Source organism: Lactuca sativa, chromosome 4, assembly GCF_002870075.4.
Source record: "Lactuca sativa cultivar Salinas chromosome 4, Lsat_Salinas_v11, whole genome shotgun sequence".
NCBI lineage: Eukaryota > Viridiplantae > Streptophyta > Magnoliopsida > Asterales > Asteraceae > Lactuca > Lactuca sativa.
In genome coordinates, this window is record NC_056626.2 from 293,012,412 (window position 1) to 293,021,463 (window position 9,052).

Consider the following 9,052-nt stretch of genomic DNA (forward strand, 5'->3'; position numbering starts at 1 on the left):
TTATATATATATATATATATATATATATATATATATATATATATATATATATATATATATAGAACACCAAAAGAACGCATAGATGTTTATGCAATAGACAAAAAAAACCAACCGTCTTCACCTTCGGATTTAGGTCACTCATCTAATATTACAAACAAACAATGGAAGCAAAATATTTAAGTGCATGAAATAGCAATGTACTTTTGTTGATAAGTTTACGACGTCTTACTTTCTCCATTCCTTTAGCAAATACCTGTTGAAAGAGAAGAAGATAAACTAAAAAAATTTAACCTAAAAATGCTTTGAAACCCATTGCATGTTCATAGGAATAGTAAATCTCTTTATTGGAAAGAAGAAAACAAAAGTAACCAAGTAGCTTACCTCTATCAATTTGCCAAAGAGTGTTGAAACAAAAAAATAACTGACAACTGTGAATCCTCCAATGAATAAAAGTGTAAAAATGCATACCCGCTCTATTTCGGTTTGTAGGCCTGGCCTACGGGTTTCATCAAATCCTTTGTGGACAAAAGTTGTCTGAATAAAAGCAGTAGCATAAATGTAAATACGAATCATTTAGAGAAAGGGTAATCAAAATCAAAATCAAAATTAATAATAACTAGAGTTTTCAAAGCAACCTGAAAAAAGATGAAGCTTTCTATGGAAAAATGTTGAAATAAAGAGATTCAATGATAGGGATACAATATACATACTGCCCAATTGTGTGTCTTTCATAATCTTCTTGCAAGAGCATGTATGCAATATGCAACATCAGGTCTAGGTCTTGTAGCAGAGATGGATGCAAATATAGTTGCAATAATGGATCCAGGATTAGGGAAATATAAGGGCTACCTTCTGTTAATAGACCACAAACAGATAATTTTATAGAAACACACCTCACATATGTTTCTCTTTTACAGGGTGGTCAACATGATTAGTGGCCTTAACAATATTTACATCTAATTCCTACAAAATGAAACAAACACGGGATATTAAAGTAACAATCATAGAAAGAAAAAATTCAAAATGTTTCAATACCTTATAATCACTATTCACTTTAGCCAAATTGACAGTGGTGCTGTCCTTAATGGCTCCAAGAGCTTTCCTCAGACTCGTTTGAGATCCTCCACCCGACATCTAAATCAATCGGCATTATCAATTAACCAAAATGAAGAGAATTTTTTATAAGATTAATGCATTAGAACACCGTATCACGGTTCCATTAAAGTAGGAACCGAACAATCCAATCACTCAATAATGTCTTAACAACTTAAATTTGCACAAACAAATGCGTTCATCTTATTTTTTTTTAACTTTAATCAATCATACCAACAAAAAATTATCATGAGAATAAGCATGTATTTTGACATACCCTAAGCAGTCTAATCCTAATTGATCTACCTGTAAAGTGGAACAAATAGAAGAAAAAAGAAACAGTGGAAATGGCTGTGGGTAAGTTGACAGTGAAACCACCTCCGTCGCACACCCCGAAGAGCATAACAGGCAGCAGATTGATTCCGGTTACCATGAAAAGCTTGTGCATTGCGATTGCAACTGTATTCCGGGTAAATGGACAGTTGGATCTATTAGCGCCAAAAACTAATCGTGGTAGTAATAGAAATAAAGAGGCAATACCAATTTATGAAAAAAAAAAGTTTATTATTATTTTTTTAGCTACTTTATGCAAACAATGTTTCACTTGTCTTACGAATTAGGCAAAACCATGTGTCAACTAACCCAGTTAAATTTTGTACCATATTTCATATAAAAGGTACTGTCATTTTCACCATCACATTTTTAACGATTCATACATCACTATTTCATTTTCACCAATTATGGAATTTGCAATGTGACAATTCAATCCATTATTAGCAAAAAGGAAAATAATAGTGTTTTCAAATTAAAAATGGCCATACTAAGAAGCCAAGTGGGTAGAGCAAACATTTCCTACCTTCTAGGGAATCAAACATCAGTCAAATCAAAGAGAAAAAAAAGATTGAATGGTAAAATGAATGGAATCTGTACAAAGTACCTTCAGCTTATGATGTGCCCATCCTCTTTCTGAGCAAAAATCCTTCGGATTCCTCATCTACCCAACAAAATTTACCATGAACACTAACATTCTAGACTCCTTTTCTCATTTTTCCAGAAACATGAGCTGCCAAATACCTATATGTTTCAAAATTAAGTCAGTTGTGTAATAAATCGATAAGTATTATGTAAACTTAACACATTTTTATACATAATACTATAAGGAATGAAGCCAAAATAATATTTATTACAAAGCCTTTCTTCTCGTTTGGCTATGTATGACCCATTTCTACAAGCATAAAAAGCAAAAACAACTTCAAAGCCTGTAAAATTTGATGTAAAAGTGTAACCATATTAGTATATTAAGTTGTTAGATTGAGAGAAGATAATATAAAGAGAATTAGCTCCCACTGTATAACTGAGATAGAGATTGAGACCAAAGATGAGAACCTAACATGGAATTGAGCAAGGAATATCATTGGAGTACCTTTCAGAATCATGAACATGAATAGCGGTTCCATGCATTGAAGTTAGAAGCAACCTAAAGAAGCAAGATTGTTCATTGGTTATGATCTAGTAATATATATTCAAGAAGGTAGGTTACTTTGTTTTTTGATTTTTGAAGTAAATTATAAAATTTGATACCTTGTTGCCTAATCCTTGGGGAGCATCAACAACAATCGCCTTCCTGGCTTGTATAGGGTTGGGGATGATGAAGCAAGCGACTTATCCTTAAATTTCATCTCTGCATACAAATCAATTCAAACACAATTTCAGTCGGAAATCGGTATTGTAATTTGTATACACAAGAAATTAAGCATATGATCAATCAAAGTACCGGTCGATGGAGGTCCAGGCTGCGAGATTTCCAATAGTAGTAGACGTCATTTGATTAAAGCAGCGCCCCTGGCATACCGCTGCTAGAGAACTCTTCCGTTCCTTACTCCAAATAACACCACCACCACCACTGCCGCCTGCAGATTGCTTAAGGTTGGAGAAGAGATGAAGAAGTAGAAGAAAAGCGGTGGAAATAGAACGCTTTCGGGTTGTATTTGTCGATTGTACTCAAACTATGTCGTAAAACTCTAGCATCGAAGTTAGAGCCACCCGATAACGACGGCGAAGAAGTGTCTCCGATAGACCATTTGACGAACGGAGACTTCCGGCACCGGAAGACAAGTACCGATTTTGTGATTAAGAATTCGACTAATAGACTCGTCGATCTCCGCATACCACCGATTGTCAGTTTGCAAGGGTATCTGGCATCGAAAATCCTAATCTCGTCATCTACCACCACCTTAACAGCCGTAACGGCCTCCACCACTAATGGTACAGCGACAGACACCAAGAGAAAGAGGTAATCGGAGATGCAAGCGTCAAACATAAAGGATCAGGAAGTGGTTGATGGTGGAGGGAGAAAAGGGTAGAAGAAGAGATGAGACTCAATTTGGGAGGTGGTGGAAGGATCGTGAAGCAAACAGAACGAAAGCAGATAAACATCAAATACTGAGAGGTTGGGCACGATGACCAACACGTGGACAGAGAATAGAATATTTTCCATAAAACACCCCTATACCAAAGTTCTATAATCAACAGACCATTTCTGCCAAAACCACGCAAGTTCACTAGTTTAGTATTCATCTTGCAACACAACTTTAATATATATATATATATATATATATATATATATATATATATATATATATACACACACACAATAATAATAATAATAGCCACAAAGTCGCTTAATATCTTTTCTATTTACGAATAAGACTTTCACTACTTTATAGGCATGTACATTATTCTCTTTTTGTTGGTTTTACAACGGGTAAACCCTGGTTTTGGTCAAAAAGCAGCAATTATATTGCCCAATTTTGTTAGAAAACTTTTATTAAGTTCTACGCAACAAACGAACATTTAATCTAATGAACTTTATAAGTTAAGGATTAATGGAAGAAACACATATTTTTTTCAACGATTTGAACTTAAAAAAATCTAATAAACTTTTTAGCTATGATTTAGGACACAAAAACACACACCTTTTATATTTGTTAGAGCGCAGAAAGTCTACATGCAGTTAAAATTCAACAACTGAGAAGAAAATCTTAGTAAATCCCTCCGCCTATAACTATTAATCTTGTGAGAGCAAGAAATCTGTGTATAGATCTATACAGGTTGACACCCCCACTCATGGTTGCTAGCTACAACCCATGGTGTGATGAAACCCACCGGGTGACAAACTGTCGAAGTCATTTGTTTTGTGGTTCACGATGTTGATGAAACCTTGGTGATGTTTTTCAGCACACCCCTAGCAGTGCTTTACAGAGGCGGATGTATATGTTATATTGTTTGGTTATATACTCATGTAGTGCAGCTTACACTCTAATTCATTATACTTGTATGTCTTACATGTATTTGTGACAAACCGTTATTTCAAATCAATAAAAGTCTAAAGTACAACTATGTACAAGTAAATTCACAACCTAACTTGTTGTTATAGGAACTTTAAATGCCAAGAGTGCATGCTTAATAAACCTATATGTAAGTATATATGCAAAATAGTGTTAATGCAAGCAAATACAAGTCCAATACTTAACTTAATATAAGGTTATTAAGGGTATAAAAGTAGTTTCTGCTTTTGGGAATCTTATCCCAAAACTAAACCGTAAACACATGCTTTTGGAATAAGAAAATCCGAAAACCCTAAATAATGGAAAGCTTTACCATAAACCCTTTTCCTTTTGACTCTGTGAACCCTTTTCCCTTTGACTCAAAACCGTGAACCCTTTTTCCTTTTGACTCAAAACCGCAAACCTTTTTCCTTGTTGACCTTAAGGGGCGAAAACTCATTACTAGGAGTTATTAGATCTGAAAACTCCCTTTAATATATATTGTTTCATCCGAAAACACTCCTAAATATCTTGGTATCTTATCCTAATTCAACTCCCCTATGTGATAATTCGAGTAACCAATGCAAACATCAACTCAACCTGTTATCTCTTCCTTCATATATAAGCCACTCTTAGAAACATTTTCACTTTAACATCTCCAGTAAACGAAAAGCTTCCCCATTCTCTCTCAAGTCTGAAACTCATTTCCTTGCATTTTCAAGATCTAACTACTCCAGGAGACATTACTTCAAGTTTGATCATAAGCTTTGGTAAGTTTCATATAATATCTTAGTGTTTTCAAAACCATCTTATGATTATTAACATCTTAACCACACATTAATATGTGTTTAAACATTAGGATACGACTACCGTTACGTATTCTAAATCGATGGTCATCGCTTTCATCTCGATATCTAGTCAAAAACATACATAAGGTGAGTTCATACCCCAACATTTTCATTACTTTTTCTATGGTTGAAGGGGGAGAATACAAGTAAAACACAAGAGACTTGTGTTAATATACAAATTATGGTTTATATTTCATTACGTTTTAAATATGTTTTACGTAAGAATATCAAACATCTGACATAATGTTATTACCAAATTACAAATGGTTATATGCAAAACATGTTAAAGCGAAATGGTTATCATTTTCAACAAAAGAATACCTTTTAAACTATAATAGGTATAGTTTGAGAAATAATCACATTATTTTATCCTTCAGGGCTAAGAAACGATTATATAAAAATACGGTTATTTTTATATACATATTAAATATGATGAAATAGGTAACAATTTCATGCACGAATATTTTTATGGAAGATATAGGATTTTCCGGGATAAACACTCTCATTTTTATAATCAGTTGAATTGCAACTCATCTTATAGAAAATATCGAATTATCTGGAAACAAACGTGATTTCAACTCATTGAATGACATATATTTATTTATAAAAATGCTTATGAACTCACCAACTTAAATGTTGACACTCTTTCTCAAATAACTTGTATTCTCAGGAAATCAGTAAAACAGGTTATCAACAGCTTTTGAAGAATTGACGCTAAGGCGTTAAAGAAATCTTTTGACATCATAATGTAATTGACATTTTGGAAACATGTAACACATACAATGATGTAACTTTTTCAATTACGTATATGATGGTTGTGTTTACTTTCTTTACTATTCAATTGATATGATACTGCACATGACATCCTCCGCCCCAGAATATTTCTGTCGTTCAGGTTTGGGGGTGTTACAGATTGATATCAGAGCATTGTTTATAGTGAACTAAGTATATCAAACCATACAATATGCAACTATAAATACAATGGGTCTACAATACTTTGACCAAGAGTAATACTTTTTAAAATATAATAATATTTTTATAAAAGGTATACATGCATACATACGTAGTAGTATAGTGTCGTAATAAAAACAAAACAAAAGTATTAAAGATGCGTTTAGCACTACGAGTATGTCTGAGAGTATGTAATCAGGTATGGAATGAATATAGCCTGATCAGCTATATTTATTCGAGAGGTGACTAGCATACGCTTGGTAATAGTCGCAATGGGCAACAAATCTAAAAACTTACCAAGCCCATAAACTCGGGAGCCAAACGTAAATTTTAAAATACTATAGGAATATTTTATGTGACTGTGACAACCCGATATTTCGAGTCAATGTAATGTAAAACCGATCAAATTTAGGTCAAAATGTAACCTTCCTAAAATCTTATTCGGATTAAATAAAGTAATAGGAATCATATCAAGGTTTGCGTACATAAAAAGAACGTCCAAATCTGACCTCGGACGAGGAAGTTATGAATTTTTGAAGAAATTCCTTAATCACGTCATTTTAATAAATAAATAATAAAAATGATTTCGGAATTTGCCAGCGGAATCTAAACGAAAGTTGTAGATCATGGTCTCACCTTCGCGTGGATATAAAGAACGTCAAAAACGGAGTTCGTATGAGAGAGATATGAATTTTTGAAGTTTATTTAAAATAAATAAGAATTTAATTATAAATTCCCGGTAATATCCGAAGAGGAGTCATCGGATTGGACCGAAGTACGCCTTGCGTACCTTCGTACGCCCCGCGTACTGAGATCGAGGGTCTCGGATCGTCCACGTCGCACTATCCGAAGAGTTCTAAACCGTCCGACCCGTCCGAAGCTCCGACCCGTCCGACCCGCTGTCCCATCCGACCCGCCGTCCCATCCGACCCGCGTACCCAGCAACCCGTCCCATCCGAACCGAGGCAGTCGAGGCTTCGGTCATGCATGACGTACGCGTACGCGCTGCGTACGAGCGTACGCCCCGCGTTCGGAGGCGGTTCAGCCTTCCTATAAATAGGATGCGAGGCTTTCCGAAAATGTTGCTCATTTCTCTCCTCTCTCTCACAACTTTGTCTCGTTTTCCGTGCCCGTTATAACCCGAAGCTCTGGTCTTTTTGCTCAAGTCCCGAGGGTCGATTTTACTCCCTAGATTCCCGAGAATCCCGAGAAAAATCCGTTTTCTGAGACGAGACTCTGCCCGGTTTTCCATCTCGCTTTCTTCAATCAATCATGTGAGTTTCATACCCCTTAATCAACCTGTTAAATATTCTAAATGCTTTTATATGCTTTCAAAAGGGGGGGGGGGATACAAGTTAAATACTTATAGTTATTGTTTCAACCACACGTGATTGTACAAATCACATGTGATTAATAACTAGGGAAATCAGTGGTTTTATCACTATTCAAACTATCTATCAAACTGTTTTACTTCTAAATGTTTTCCAAACCCATTTACTTTTCGAATTTACACTGCAACTGTGTTTTAAGCAAATGTTCCTTATACTCAAACTGTTTTAATCAAATCTACACCTTCAAATGGTTTTATAGATTGACATCAAGTCAATCTTTCGTTAAAAATAATACTTATGTTTCAAATGCCTTATAAATACTTATTTATGCTTTTATATTACAAATTGCATGCCCATATATGTATAGACGTATAAATAATGTTTAAAGGGCTTAGGAAGGCTATCCACCTTGTTTCCTTTTCCTCGATTTGGATGTGGTCTGATAGGATTTCGGGTGACCATCCGAAGGTCGTTTCCATATTAATTATATATCAAATATACATATATAGACATAAAAGTACTTCCATAATCATACGTACTAAACACACTGTTAACAAGTTACCATCGGGGTAACACAGAATCACACTATTACAACTGCTAGATCAATGAGTCAGTTCATTCATGAGTCTATAATAGGAAGAGAATATATACAACTATACTACGTGAACATATACAACTATACTAGAACAAGAAACATTTCATCACACATGCAAGAATACGATAACAAATGTGATCCACTGTATCGGAGCATGCCTTAAATGTCATGGCCCGAGTTGTAGCCAGAATTCTCTTGGAGGGAGAGCGTTGAGTTTGCGTATAGATCTATACTGGATTGACTATCCTACACCTTGCTGCTAGCTACAGCCGGACCTGCAGGTCTGCGGGTGCCAAACGTCATTCCGTTATTACGACCGTTCTTTATGTCGTTGTTATCAGTCGATAGTATGGTGCAATCATCACATTATACCTTAATATAAATCCGGTTTAAGGTAGTAGTAATTAGTACAACAGTAGTTCTTATTATACAAAACTACAGTACTACAATGATTTACCCATTACATATTTTGGTGATAATCTCACTTAAGCATTAATGTACACACTATATTTTATCAAATGATAGTTATACTTGGGTAATCACACACTTTTACAACAGACGAGTTTACAAAACAGTTAAGCCTTGGTAGAAGGTTACTTTTATAGAAAATATAGGATTTTCTGAGAGATTCAAACTTTTGCAAATACTTTTAAACATTTATTTACATTTTTACAAACTTATACATTGGGACAAGTTCAAACGTTTTTGACAATGATCATTGACACTAAAATACTTATGAACTCACCAGCTTAATGCTGATAAACTCTTTCAAAATAACTTGTATTCTCAGGTCATCAGTAGACAGGTACCGATGCCAGCTTTTGAGATGATGGAGCGTACTCAAGACTCATCATTTTATTATTTTGATTTACGTTATATTTTTGGTGTCTAAAACTGTACAGAACACGC